The 13,946-nt window shown below is 49.4% G+C and overlaps 1 protein-coding gene across 8 annotated transcripts in view; it reads right to left on the bottom strand.

Moving 5' to 3' along the window:
* ATF7IP (activating transcription factor 7 interacting protein) overlaps positions 1-13,946 on the bottom strand; it is an 815,446-nt gene that overhangs the window by 65,516 nt on the left and 735,984 nt on the right. The gene's annotated exons all lie outside the window — the stretch shown is intronic.

The following is a 13,946-nucleotide window of genomic DNA, read 5'->3' as shown; positions in this document are numbered from 1 at the left end:
AACAGTACTGTCATCATGTGTGATCCAGAAGGAACACTTTATCCCCCAAAAAATATATAAATAAAAAATGCCTACAATAAAAACCATAAATACATCTGACAAACTATCTGCAAGCTAAATTAGCACATTTTAACCTTTTCTTAACAAAAAAAACCAATTGCATTAAAAAGAAAATTTTTGGAGGAACTGATCAGAATCGAGCCTTTAACAAAGAGAACATCGGGACAATGTAGCCGGATAAGCTGCAAACATAACATCTACAAAAATTAAAGTGCTCTGTTGAGGAAGGGGATCCCACCAGTAATCCACTAGCATAAGTTTAAAAAAGTTACTGCCCTTTAGTAACAATCGTTGTGGTAGATACTCTATCTACCTGTAGATTCCTCTCAAGTTGAGCATCCCCAGGTGTCAAACAAGATCCAGAAACTTTCATAGCTCTCGAGCACTGGTATGGGGTGCTCAACTCCACGCTGGAAGAGACGCCATGGTTATGTATCAGGAGCCATGAAGCACTATAATCAGTGTAGTAACGTCAGTTTCCCGTCAATTTCTTTGTATCATTGAAGGAAGAGGTGAGGAACAACATAAAATGAGGTAGTGCAGTGCAGCAATCTAATAGGAACCTTTTTATTGGGCCTTATGACCTTAAGGAACTCGGATGAGGGTAGAATTGTTGAGGAATATGTATGTAAATAGGTATCCACCTGAAAGATGGTTTCCATAGTTCAGTAACTTTTCGTACTGATTGACACTTCTACCTGCAGATTCCACACCTGTAGAATAGATTCCACAGAAATACCTCCCAGGAGGTGGTTCTAAAGGATTGGTCACAAGAAGAAATCCTGGCGAACAAAGTATGTGATATGACCATCCCTGCTCACCTCTAAACCCAGACAGTAATGTTTGGAGAAGATATGAAGGGAAGTTAATGTTGTTTCCTCACAGATCTTAGCCACAGGAACACGCCGAGCCAATTCTGAGGTGAAAGACTTTGCCCTGGGGAAAGGGCCAGGATTCTCTCTGGCAATTACTTAATCTTATTGCTACCTATGTACCCCACAAAATGCTGATCGGATCTCTTTGGTATGGGCAATGTAATCCTCCTTTGTGAGATGAGCTGGAGAGTCGAAAGAGGAAGGGTGATAGATTGCCACAGATGGAAATGGGTCACCACTTCCGGAAGTAAGGATTAAGTTACTTACCCTGTAAGCATCTGTTCTTGGTATGTAGAGCTGTGGATTCACATGATTTGTATACTCCTGCCATCTGGTTTTGGGTCTGGATGTTTGCAAGTGTTTTTCTTCAAAGAAGCATTTTCCAGTCGCGAATTAAGGCGACTCCTCCTTTCCACGATACTGCGCATGGGCATTGACTCCATTGTTAGATTGTTTTTCCGCAAGAGGGTGAAAATGGAGTAAGTAAGTGTAGTTTACTGCATATGTAGTATGAATAATAAGAACTGCAACAACTACAGGTTTGCGGTGAGGAGGGAAAGCGCATGTGAATCTACAGCTCTACATGCCAAGAACAGCTGCTTACAGGGTAACATAATCCGTTCGAGTCATGTGTGCTGTAGATATACATACCTTGCATGGATTATATAGCAGTATCCTCCGAAAGTGGTGGCAAACCAGTGGGTGTTGCAATGGTTTGAAAAAGTGTTTTTTAGCACTGCTTGTGCTACATTAGCTTGTTGACGTGCTAATACATCTACACAATAATGTGTGAGGTGAGGACCATGTATGTAGCTGCCTTACATATGTCAGCTAAGGGAATGTTACCTAAAAAGGCCATAGATACTACTAATTTTGCATACAGAATGTGTTCTACAAGTTATAGATAAAGTTCTTTTAGCTTTAATATAACAAGTTTGAATACATTTATCAATCCATCTAGAAAAAACAGATTTAGAAATAGGTGTTCCTTGAGGAGGTGGAGCAAATGCAACAAAACGTTGATTTGTTTCACAAAAATTTTTTGTTCTTTAAACACAGTACAATTGTGCTTTTTCAACAACATAGATTGTGTAGAGCTCTCTTTGCTACTGAATCTGGTAGAGGGAAGAACACAGGTAACTCAACTGATTGGTTGATATGAAAAGCAGAACCTACTTTTGGAAGGATTTTTTGGTTTGTACGAAGAACCACTATCTTTGTGAATTTGAAAGAAAGGTTCTTCTAAGGTTAATGCCTGTAGCTCACCAACACGTCTCAATGAAGTGAAGTGATAGCAATTAATAATGCAATTTAGCATTAAAGAAATTGTAATGCACAATTGTGGAAAGGCTCAAAAGGTGGACCCATAAGCCTTGTGAGAACAATATTAAGGTTCCAGACTGGTGCAGGCGGTTTCCTGGGTGGTAATTTTCTAAGTTCTTCCATAAAAGCATTAATAACTGGAACTTTGAATACAGATAAATGTCTTGTTAGTAGGTATGCAGCTACTGCCGCAAGGTGTAGTCGAATGGATGTGTAAGCTAAGCATATTCTCTGTAGATGCAAAAGATGACAATGTTTTGCATAGATGCCCCAATTGTAGATATTAGAGTGACTAGATGCACAAGTTACTTATCTTCTGTAACGATATATCTGTAAGAAACATTAGGAGTGATAGGTTCCTTACCTTAGAATTACCCCCAGGCGTCAGACTTGATCCGGAAAGTTTTCATCAGCAGTGCCCCTGCGCGTCGGTAGTCGTCGTCGTGCAGCACCGCAGGCGTCGTGATGACGTCGCTGGAGCTACTTAGACGCGCACTGACGTCATTTCTGTACACGACTTTCCGTGCCAGGAACGCAGAGCCATACAAGAAACTGACCACCGGTGCCAAGAAATTAGGGCCCTGAAAGGGATGACCTTAACCCTAGAAATCAGTTCACAGAACGGAGAGGATGGGTGGGGCGGTAAGGAATCTATCACTACTAATGTTTCTTTAGAGAGTAAGGTTATATCTAACTTTAACCTCTGCCATACCTCTAGAGACTAGGGACTCTATACACACTGTACCTTACTTTGGTCCAGTATATATAGAGCCACTTTCTTACATCTGCCCAATGTGAAAGGCAGTGACAACCTTTGGCAGAAAAGATGGACGAGTCCTTAGAACAACTTTGGCCGGATGGACTGAAAGAAAAGGAGGTTTCGAAGAAAGAGCGTGGAGATCAGTCACTCTTCTGGCAGAGGTGATGGCAACCAGGAAAGCAATCTTTAAAGTGAGAAGATGAAGAGGATAGTTGTGAAGTGGCTCAAAGGGAGCACACATCAGACAGGTCAGAACCAGGTTCAAGTCCCACTGAGGCGTTATGAATGGAACAGGAGGGAAAAGATGAGTAATGTCTTAAGAATCTATTTACAACAGGGGACTTGAAAAGGGAAGGCTGATCTGCCCAGCGAGTTGGCAGTATCAAGCCCACAACGAATGGTGAACTTAGATGCATCTCTCCCAGCTGCAATAGCTTGGGAGGGTACGGTCTGGGCCTCCTTTGTGGGCATGATACCGCCGACTCAATGGACAGGGCGATTTCCACGACGGTGGTGCTTCGGTGCCACGCCTGGCTGAGGACAACTGGCTTCTCAGGGGATGTCCAGAACACTCTGATCGACATGCCCTTTGATGGCGTTCGCCTCTTTGGCAATAAGGCAGATAGTGCGTTGGAGCGCTTTAAGGACCCCTGACCCGGACATGGCGCCGGTAAGGCTGAAAATAAGGATGACGGATATAGGTGTAAAAAGGCCCCATCGCCGTCGGAATCGGCGTCTAGCGACGTCGTTCCGGTGCCGTGTCTAGGCTGGGGCTGAAACCGGGGCAGACATTGGCAGTAGCACCGGACGACGTCGGAGGTGGTTCCATAGGAGTGGTCGACATCGGTAGAGGTGTTATGAGGTCAACTGGTGTCGCCCGGGATCCGAGCACGGATCCAAGGGGGTCCTTCGGCACCTGGCCGAAGCTGGCGGCGATGGAAGAACAGGACCCCCAGTTGGGCCCGTGGGGCCAGACAACCCAAAGAGTTGGGCCATGGCAGCAAGAAAATCTTGCGCCGACTGACCCGGGAAGGCCGGCAGCGACGTCGCAGGCTCCACTGGAGCCGCAGGGGTGGCACCACTCACACCCTCAGCCGCAACGGGCGAGGGGAAGTCAAGGAGCGACAAGGCTTCTGCGACTTCTTTTTGGAATGCTTTGACTTACCAGACCCCGAGTGCCAAGACTTGGATCCAGACGAACAATGGTGACAGCTCCGCGACCGGTCCCTGGACCTCCCTCGGACAGGGACCTTGAGCGGCGTGGAGCAGACTGTCGGACTTATAGCAACTTTCAGGACTGCTCCCGCAAAGTCCTCGGCGCCATAGCCCGGCAGTCGGGGCACGACTTAGAGTTGTGGTCACGTCCCAGGCAGTAGAGACACATGCGGTGCGGGTCCATCACCGACATCATGCGGTGACAGTCCCCACAGTTCTTGAAGCCGGTTATCCCTACGACACCAGGAGTCGATCGACTCAAAAGAATGGAGACAAAAAAGCCTAGAAAATCTCAGCTAAAAAGTGACTGGGGTTACTTGCTCTTCCCAGATCTGGGCTTGCTGGCGCGGAAAAAGAAAGAACTGACGTCAGCGCGCGTGAGCACGTATAAGTAGCTCCAGCGACGTCATCCCGACGCCAACTACGCCTACCGACGCGCAGGGGTACGGCTGATGAAAACTTTCTGGATCAAGTCTGATGCCTGGGGGTAATTCGAAGGCAAGGAATCTATCACTATGTGTTTCTTTCAGATACCCAGCCCCATTTGAAACCCAAATAGTCCCAGAGTGTGGGGCCACTAGCCTCTCCCTCATTAATAGGTTTGCACCCCTTCAAGACCAAAGCGGCGACCCAGAGCGAAGGGAGGAAAATGAGGGAGTTAGCAGGGGGGAGCACCAGGAGGAGGAGGGGGGGTGGGGAAGTTGGCGTATGGCCAAGAAGGGATGATTGCAGTATCCCCCCATGTGAAGGGTTATCTTTGCTTGACTCTTCTGCCCTTAGATTTATAACTGATCTGTATCCCCCCATGTGAAGGATTATCTTTGCTTGACTCTTCTGCCTTAGATTTATAACTGATCTGAGAGCGGAAGTTAGTACGTTGAAATCAGCCATCAAAGATCTTTCAGGTCAGGTTATTCTTTTTTTAGCCATAACTTCAAGCAATGTCCAGCCCCCTGACCTGTGTTATAGACCATTTGTTACCCCATCCTCCCTAGTACAACCAGATTCAACCCAAGTCCACACAAGAGCCACTACTGCTAACTCTAATATTAAATCTAAAGATACAACTGCCCCAATCTACCTGGGGACCAAAGAACTAGGTTGCAACCAAAGAGGGGCGCACCAGGGTAAAGGGGCCCTCCATCCACTTCTGAGTATTCATCCATACACCTTAGGGACGCCCACTCCCATAACAGCCTTCAAGGGCCCTGTGAACATCCTGCATTGCCCCACATGCATTTATATGATTAATGACCCGAAACTCTTGCCCAACCAAATGCGTGAAGAGGAAGATGCACTTATAAATAAATCCATTCACTGGATCCGTGTTGTAAGAGGCTGCCGTTCAGTCATAAGAGATGATATAGTAGGAGTCAGAAGGCTCACTCATCTTAGCAACCGCATGGATTGTTTTGAATTACACTTGCCTGATGGGATGATGGCACATAATTTGATAGTCATGGATGCCAGCTCTCCCATACCTACACGGATTCAATTGAAGTACAGACTTCCATCAAATCCTCCACTTGTTACTGTTAGCTCCCCTGCAACTCACCTAGGTTTAGACTCCTCCCTAGCAGCTAATGATTGACTCTAATCCCCAAACAACCATACATGTCCAAAGTCTTTAATATCAAACCCCCCAAACATTCTGCACCCACAGGCAGACAATTGTGCAGTTACTGCATCTTATCCTTCACCCCTCTCGCCTAACGGTATCAGGATACCTAATGTGCTCTCTTTTTCCAACAGAAGGACGACTGTAGGAGTTTCCCAGTCCAACAAAGTCCAGCTGCACGAGCTGCCAGGGAAGCCCTTACTTGCTCTACGAATAAATCCTACTAGCAGCCAGGAAGTGGGTAGCACGCTCTGAATATTATCATGGAACATGGCCAGGATAAGATCTAAAATATCCCTTCCGCTTTAGATTCAATTCATTGAAAAGTTTGGCATTTGCATACTGCAGGAAACATGGAGTCCCTCTCCGGTATATGTCCCTGGCTTCGTAACTTTTTTCGACCAGCATCTACAAATAAACCAGGACGACCAGTGGGGGGTTGGTAATTTGGGTTAGGATTGCACTTCACTGCTCACTTTGAGAACATCCGTCAGATAGCACAGACATTTTAGCAGTGCAACTTAAAAGCCAGAATGGTGCCTTGCTTAGAATCTATAATGTCTACGCTTGAGGCACCAAGGCAGGAAGGCGGCCATCAACGTTGGATGAGCTAGAGGCACTTTTGGATGATAAGGCCACATTGCCACCCTTGATTGTTGGAGGTGATTTTAATGTCACCTTGAAGCTGCTGGAAAGGGAAGCCATTTGTGGGGCTAGCGAGAAGTATTTGTTGTGGCATGTACTCCATCTTGATCTGCCCCCTATAAAAAAAAAGGACCCAAGCAGCACTCCAAATAATTGCCCTCTCCCTACAGTTTGGATTAAGGGCAGCAAATAGCCACACTAGATTGGATATTATGGGTGCTAATACTTTCAATAGGACCAACAATAAAAGCTGTATAGATTAGTATTTGGTGGACCTTAAGCTATGGCATAGAGTGGTTGACATGGTCGTGGGTTGTACCGTAGACAGTGATCACAATCCCCTGCAAGTTTTGGTGGGATCTCCCTGGGTGGGTCCACCTAACCTTCCGAATCCCGTCTTAATCTCAAAGGAGTTGCTCTCTTCTAACGATTATCGCCGGCTTAAATGGCCCCAGGTAGCAATGGATAAAGACAAGTTTGAAGCTATTAAGTGGAATTTGCTGCTATCTACAGCAGCAATCCATGTCGTTTGGGAGAGCTGGACATGATCCTAGCATGCCACACTGGTCTTTTCGAGCCGTTAGGGAGATACTTTATTGAACCACCTCGGTAGCGCAGACCTGGCCAGAAGTTAATCTCCCAGGTGACCTAGTTTAACAAGGAATGTAGAGCCCTTAGAAGACAGCTAGTCCAGGCAGTTAGAGAGAACAACGTGGCTCATGTGATGGATGTGAGGAGATGGTACAAGCTGACACTAAGGGCCAGAAAGGGTGGGATGGAGATAGATGGGCTTTGATCAGGGAGACCTGTGACACGAAAGTCTCACAAACGTTTTTGCTCAATATTACTAGGGGGACTTAAATAGGCCTCCACCACCAGCTAATACCATCTCGATTAAGGCATGGTATGACCCTTTTTTCTTACTATACTCTGGGCCCTGTGCACAAGAGGAAGAAGACCCTAACTACGGCTTCGCCTCTATCTCAAAAGTAAATTGTTTCTCTTGAAGTGAAATTAAGACCTGAATCTCTTCCGGTCCTGATGGCATCCCAAGAGACATGTTTGTACATGACAGTGATAACTGCACAAACTATATTTTGACTTCAGCTAATGCAATTGCTAAGGGGGCCCAAATTCCACCATCCTGGAAGGGAGCAGAGGTGATCCCTTTGTTTAAAAAAGGTGAGCGATCCGTACATTGAAATTATAGACCAATCCGCTTCTGACTGCATCCAAAAAGTGTTTGACAAGCTCTCCTACTAAAGGTCCACTGTTGGGTAACGGACCACAACATCTTCTCCCCATTTCAAGCTGGGTTTAGACAAAAAATGAGTATCATTGACCAGGTGTTTCGTTTTCTCCTTCTCACCTGAGAGACTGTGGTACTTGGTCGCGGAAGCCACTATGCAGCCTTCATTGACCTTAAGACCGCTTTTGATCTTGTCCCTAGGAACAAGCTCTGGGAAGTTCTAAATGATGTGGGACTCCCCCATGAGATTCTTTCACTCATTGTTCGCCTTCATGAGTCAAAGTTTGCTTGGATTCCTTGGGGCTGTCAAGGCCAGCTCACTGACCCAATACAAATCAACAGGGGTTTACGCCAGGGCTGCGTCCTGGCACCTACACTCTTCTCTCTTTGTGAATGGTGTGGTCCAGCATCTTCTAGAGGTTCCAGTGGGTGCCTCAACGTAGTGCGGAAAAAAAATGGTAACCTTATTGTTTGCAGATGATACCCTTCCAGTCTCAAACGCCAGGTGGGCTCCAACTATTGTTAGATCGCTTTAAAATCTTTTCTCATTCCTGGGGTCTAGAGGTTAATACCTCAAAGACAAAGCTTTTACAGCTTAACCCTCATAAGACATTCAAAGGTAAAATCTCTTGGGGGGGGGGGGTCCGCCTGGAGAAAATTAGCACATTTGACTACCTGGGTATCAAGATCTCAGAAGATATTTCACGGAAGCCCCACATAGCCAAACAGACTCTCAACCACAGGAACTGTGGGGGCCTTGTTAAAAGACCAAGGCACCTCCTTTAGCAAACTGGTGGCAGCTCCACTCTAGATCTATGAGGCCAAAGCAGTAGGCTCAACACTGTATGGAGCTGAACTCTGGGGCTTTGATGAGATGGATTGCCTTTAGTCTTCTGAGAACAAGTTCTTTAGGTTCCTGGCCTCTTTACCACAGAGCATGCCGTTACATTCGTTAACGTTGGACCTGGGTAGAGCCTCAATCACCGAGAAGGCTAATCTACGCCCCCTACTGTCTTGGCTTCATGTATGGTCCACCCTAGAGTAGTCTTCGTATGCTGCCGCCCTCAAAGGAGTCATTGCACTCGATCATTCTAGGATGACTGGTTGGATGTATAATTTGAAATCTCTGCTAAGTGCAATAGATCTAGAAGGGTCCCGGCCCTCAAAGGATCCACTACTGTTACCTAGTAAAGGCACAATTAAGAAGCATTATTGGGACCGGGTAACACAGGGCTCTCTTGCCAATGCCTCATGGGATCGTCTAACTATGGAATTTTTGAACTTCAAATTGACTGGTTCATATGAATATCACTTCGAAACAATCACTATACCCCAGGATAGGAAGCTCTACATACAGTTTAAGTTTGGTTCCCTTACTCTGAACTTGTTTATTGGCTGCTGGCGTCAGGTAACCACAACTTCCCAGTCCTGTCCTAGCTATTCCTCTGTAATAGAATCTATTGCCCATGTCGCACAAGTTACTTACCTTCGGTAACAATATATCTGTAAGAAACAGTAGTTAATGTTAGATTCCTTACCTTAAAAAATCCCCAGGCGTCAGACTGGATCCGGAAATTTTTCGTCAGCAGTACCCTTGCTCATCGATAGGCGTCGTCTGTGGCTCCGCGTCCGTCGTCGGCGTTGTGATCGCCGGGATGACGCCGTCAGAGTACTTAGACGCCGCCCTCACGCGCTGACGTCAGTTCTGTACATAGCTTTCCGTGCCAGGAATGCAGAGCTATGCAAGAAACCGACACAGGTGCCATGAAACTAGGGCCCTCAAAGGGAGATACCTTAACCCTAGATATCGGTTCGCAGAACGGGGAGGATGGGTGGGGCGGTAAGGAATTTAACACTAACTACTGTTTCTTACAGATATATCGTTACCGAAGGTAAGTAACTTGTGCATCTGAAAGAAACAGGTTAGTGTTAGATTCCTTACCTTAGAATAGATACCTCAGCAATACCAACCTAAGTGGTGGGTCTGTGAGCCAAGATCACACCAAAAAGTTGTGGAGAACGGAACGGCCGAAAAAGCCATCTCTTCAGACTTGGCTGTCAAAGCAGTTGTGCTTAGCAAATGTGTGCAGCGAAGCCCACGTAGCCGCCTGACAGATGTCCTGCACGGGGACTCCCAGACCCACGGCAGTAATAGCCGCCGTGGCCAGAGTGGAATGGGCGCGCAGCCCCACAGGAGGCTCCTTTCTCGCCAAGGAATAACAGACCTTGATGCACAAAACGACCCACCGAGAGATGGTCCGCTTGTGCACCGCCCGTCCTTTCTTAGCGCCCACGTAACCAACAAAGAGCTGGTCATCCACCCGGAACTGGCATGTGCGGTTTAGATAGAAGGAGAACGCACGTTTTGGGTCCAGACGGTGGAGCCTCTCTTCCCCTTTTGAGGGAGGCGGAAAGAAGGTGGGCAAGGTGAACTGCCTGATATGAATGGCTGTACCCACCTTTGGCAGGAAAGATGGACGAGTCCTCAGAACAACCTTGTCCGGATGGACAGAGAGAAAAAGAGGCTTAGAAGACAGAGCCTGGAGCTCATTTACTCTCCTGGCAGAGGTGATGGCCACCAGGAATGCAGTTTTAAGAGTCAGAAGACAAAGAGAACAGTTATGAAGTGGCTCAAAGGAAGCGCACATCAGATAAGTCAGTACAAGGTTCAAGTGCCACTGAGGCATCACAAAGGGAACAGGAGGAAACATGTGAGTGATGCCCTTCAACAATCTATTTACAACAGGGGACTTGAAAAGAGAAGGCTGAAGAGGCCGAGAGGAAGCCTTTTAATAGTGCCCAGAGCAGAGCCCTGCTGGGCAGGAGAAAGAAGGAAGAGGAGAACCTCAGAAAGGGGGGCAGAAAGGGGATCCACAGCCTTTGCTGTGCACCATGCCACAAATTTGTTCCACCGTTTTTGTGGAGGGACGCCTGGCTGCCAGAATCACATCACAGATTTCAGGAGGCAAGTCAAATGGCCTCAAATGTCGCCGCTTAATTTCCACGCATGTAGGTGGAGACTGGACAGGTTCGGGTGGAGGACCGTCCCTTGCTGCTGCGACAGAAGGTCCTCCAGGAGAGGCAGACGAATCGGGGGATTGACTGACATGCTGAGTAGCTCAGGATACCAGTATTTTCATGTCCAGTCCGGAGCCACAAGGATGACTTGGGCCCGGTCTCGCCTGATCTTCTCCAGCACTCTGGGCAGAAGTTGTATAGGCGGAAAGGCGTATAACAGACCGCAGTTCCACTCGCGACGAAAAGCCTCTCAGAGCAAGTGCCCCCTTGGAAATTCCAACATGCAGAACTGATGACATTGCGCGTTCTCTTTGGTGGCGAATAGATCTAACCAAGGCTCTCCCCACTGCTGAAATAGACCTTGCGCCACGTCCGAGTTCAGACGCCATTCGTGATCCATCATGCACCGGCGGCTGAGTTTATTCTCCCTGGCGTTCAGGGAACCTGCCAGGTGTTGAACCACCAGGGTGACGCCCTGGTTTTCCAGCCATGTCCGGAGGCGCAGAACCTCCTGACAAAGGGTCCACGACCTCACCCCGCCCTGTTTGTTGCAGTACCACATGGCGGTGGTGTTGTCCGTGAACACCTGCACAACACTTCCCTGGACAGAGGGAATAAATGCCTTCAGTGCAAGTCAGATCGCCCACAGCTCCAGAAGGTTGATATGCAGCCGGGACTCCCCCGGAGACCAGAGGCCTCTGATCCCCACCTCTCCCATGTGGCCCCCCCCATCCCAGGAGGGACGCATCCGTCACTACTACGTGCTCCGGTTGGGGTAGGTAGAGGGATCTGCCGCTGACCCAATCGTGGTTCATGAGCAACCACTGCAACTGACTCGCAGTGCCCTCCAAGATCAGGACGGGGTCGGAAAGGTTGCCCTGATGCTGTGCCCACTGAAACTTCAGGTCCCACTGCAGAGCCCGCACCCGCCACCTGGCGTGATGCACCAGAAGGATGCAGGAGGCCATTAGCCCCAGGAGCCGCACCATCGACCTGAACGAAACTCGGGATAAAGGCTGAAAGATGGGAATCAGAGCCTGGATATCCCACACCCGCTGTTCGGGAGGATAAAACCGAAACTGTGCCGAGTCCAGAACCGCTCCAATGAAAAGGATCTTCTGAGAGGGGCACAGGTGCGACTTCGGCACGTTGATGGAGAACCCCAGCGAGTGCGGGAGGTCGGCCGTAGTCTGGAGGTGAGAGACGACTGTCTGGGGCGAGCCCGCCTTCAACAACCAGTTGTCGAGATAGGGGGAAGACTGAAACCACTGATCTGCGCAGATGTGCTGCGACCACCGCCACCACTTTCGTGAACACCGGAGGGGCACTGGTGAAGGTAGTGCCGGGTGGGCCGGCAGGACGGGGTTGTGGAAATATGCGTCCTGCAAGTCCAACGCTACCATCCAGTCTCCAGGGTCTAAGGCAGCCAGGACCTGAGCTAAAATCAGCATCTTGAGCTTCTCCTTCCAGAGGAAGCCGTTGATGCCCTGGAGGTCCAAGATAGGGAGTAGGCCTCCTTTGCCCTTCTTGGGTATCAAAAAGTAGTGGGAGTAGCAACCACGTCCTACTTCTGGCCCAGGAACGCGCTGGATGGCCCCCTTGGCCAAGAGGGCCATAACTTCCTCCTGCAGAAGTTGCAATTGATCCACCGTCATGCAGTGGTATGGCTGGAGAGGTCGCCTCGAAGGGGAGGGAGTGCCCCTTCAGACGATTTGCAGCACCCACCTGTCCGACGTGACGGAGCACCAGTGGAGGAGGTGAGGGAGGACCCTGCCCCCCATTGGCGTTGAATGGACCTGAAAGCTCGGACTAGGAAGGCTTTGAGGTAGATGATGCGGGAGTGAATGTGGACTGACCTTGCCGTTGTCCCCCGGCATCGCCACGACGGTTACCACGTCCACGTTCAGGCTGGTTTTGAGGCCTGTGGCTGACAGGACGTGTGGGGGCGCCCCTTCCTTGGCCACGAAAGGGGCGAAAAGCAGAAGTCTGCTGGCGTTGGCCTGACAGGCCCAAGGACTTGGCCATAGCCCTGGAGTCCTTGAAGCGCTCAAGCGCACTGTCTGCTTTGTCGCCAAAGAGGCGATGGCCATCGTAGGCATGTCTATGAGCGTGGCCTGGACATCCCCGAGAAATTGGCGGACCACAGCCAGGCGTGGCGGCGAACCGCCACTGTCGTGGAAATCGCCCTTCCCAGCGAGTCCGTGGTATCCAGTCCACACCTGATTGAGTAACGTGCCGCATCCCGCCCCTCTGCAAGGGCTTGGGTGAGCCGTGCCCGGGCCTCCTACGGACACTGGGGCAGCACGTCTGCAACCATGTCCCACAAAGAGTGGGTATAACGGCCCAAAAGGCAAGCGGTGTTGATAGACCGCAACCCCAAACTTAATGAGGAGAACAGTTTTTTCCCAAACTGATCAAACCTTTTGGATTCCCGATCCGGGGGAGCGGTCGAGAATGTGAACTGAGACGTAGAGGCCTGGATTACCAGGCTCTCAGGGTGGGGTGCACGGACAGAAAGCTAGGGTCGCCCGGAGCCGGGCGGTGGCGTCGAGCCAGGTTCCGATCCACAGGGGGCACTGTGGAGGGCATGGACCAGGTGCCCATCAGAATGTCTGTGAGGGCCTCATTGAACGGCAGTCGAGGCTCTGAGGAGCTTACTGGCGGCTGATGCACCTCAGTGAGGAGGTTAGTCCTCACGGCCGCAGCAGGGAGCTCAAGAGCCAAGGACTTGGCAGCCCTGCGCATCACCACACCATAAGTAGCACCCTCCTCCGTAGCCACGGAGTGAGGAGAGGTTAATTCAGTGTCAAGCGAAGTATCCAAACCACTGGCCTCCCCTAGCTTATCTGCCCAGTCCTGGGTCAACTGGCACTGCTGTGCCAGAGAGTCCTCAGACCGCTCTCAGTCCTCCCCTTCATCAGTGTCCTGGTAAACAGGCTGGAATGAAGGTGCGGGGTCGTAGGTGAAGGCCTCACCCATCGACGCCAGAGACGGCGCCGTTCCGATGCTGAGCGGTGCCGTTCCTATGCAGACCCGGACTGAAACTGGGGAACTCTGTTCCCATCATGCCCCACAGGTGACTGTTAGGTCAGTTCTTTTGTACGGTACAGTAAACTTAGCAGGTATCTGCATCCAGAAATACAATATTAATATATTCAAAAAACCATAAAGCTACTGCTCGCC

This window comes from Lissotriton helveticus, chromosome 1_1 (assembly GCF_964261635.1).
Source record: "Lissotriton helveticus chromosome 1_1, aLisHel1.1, whole genome shotgun sequence".
NCBI classification, from domain to species: Eukaryota; Metazoa; Chordata; class Amphibia; order Caudata; family Salamandridae; genus Lissotriton; species Lissotriton helveticus.
This window is presented reverse-complemented; position numbering and strand designations above follow the sequence as displayed.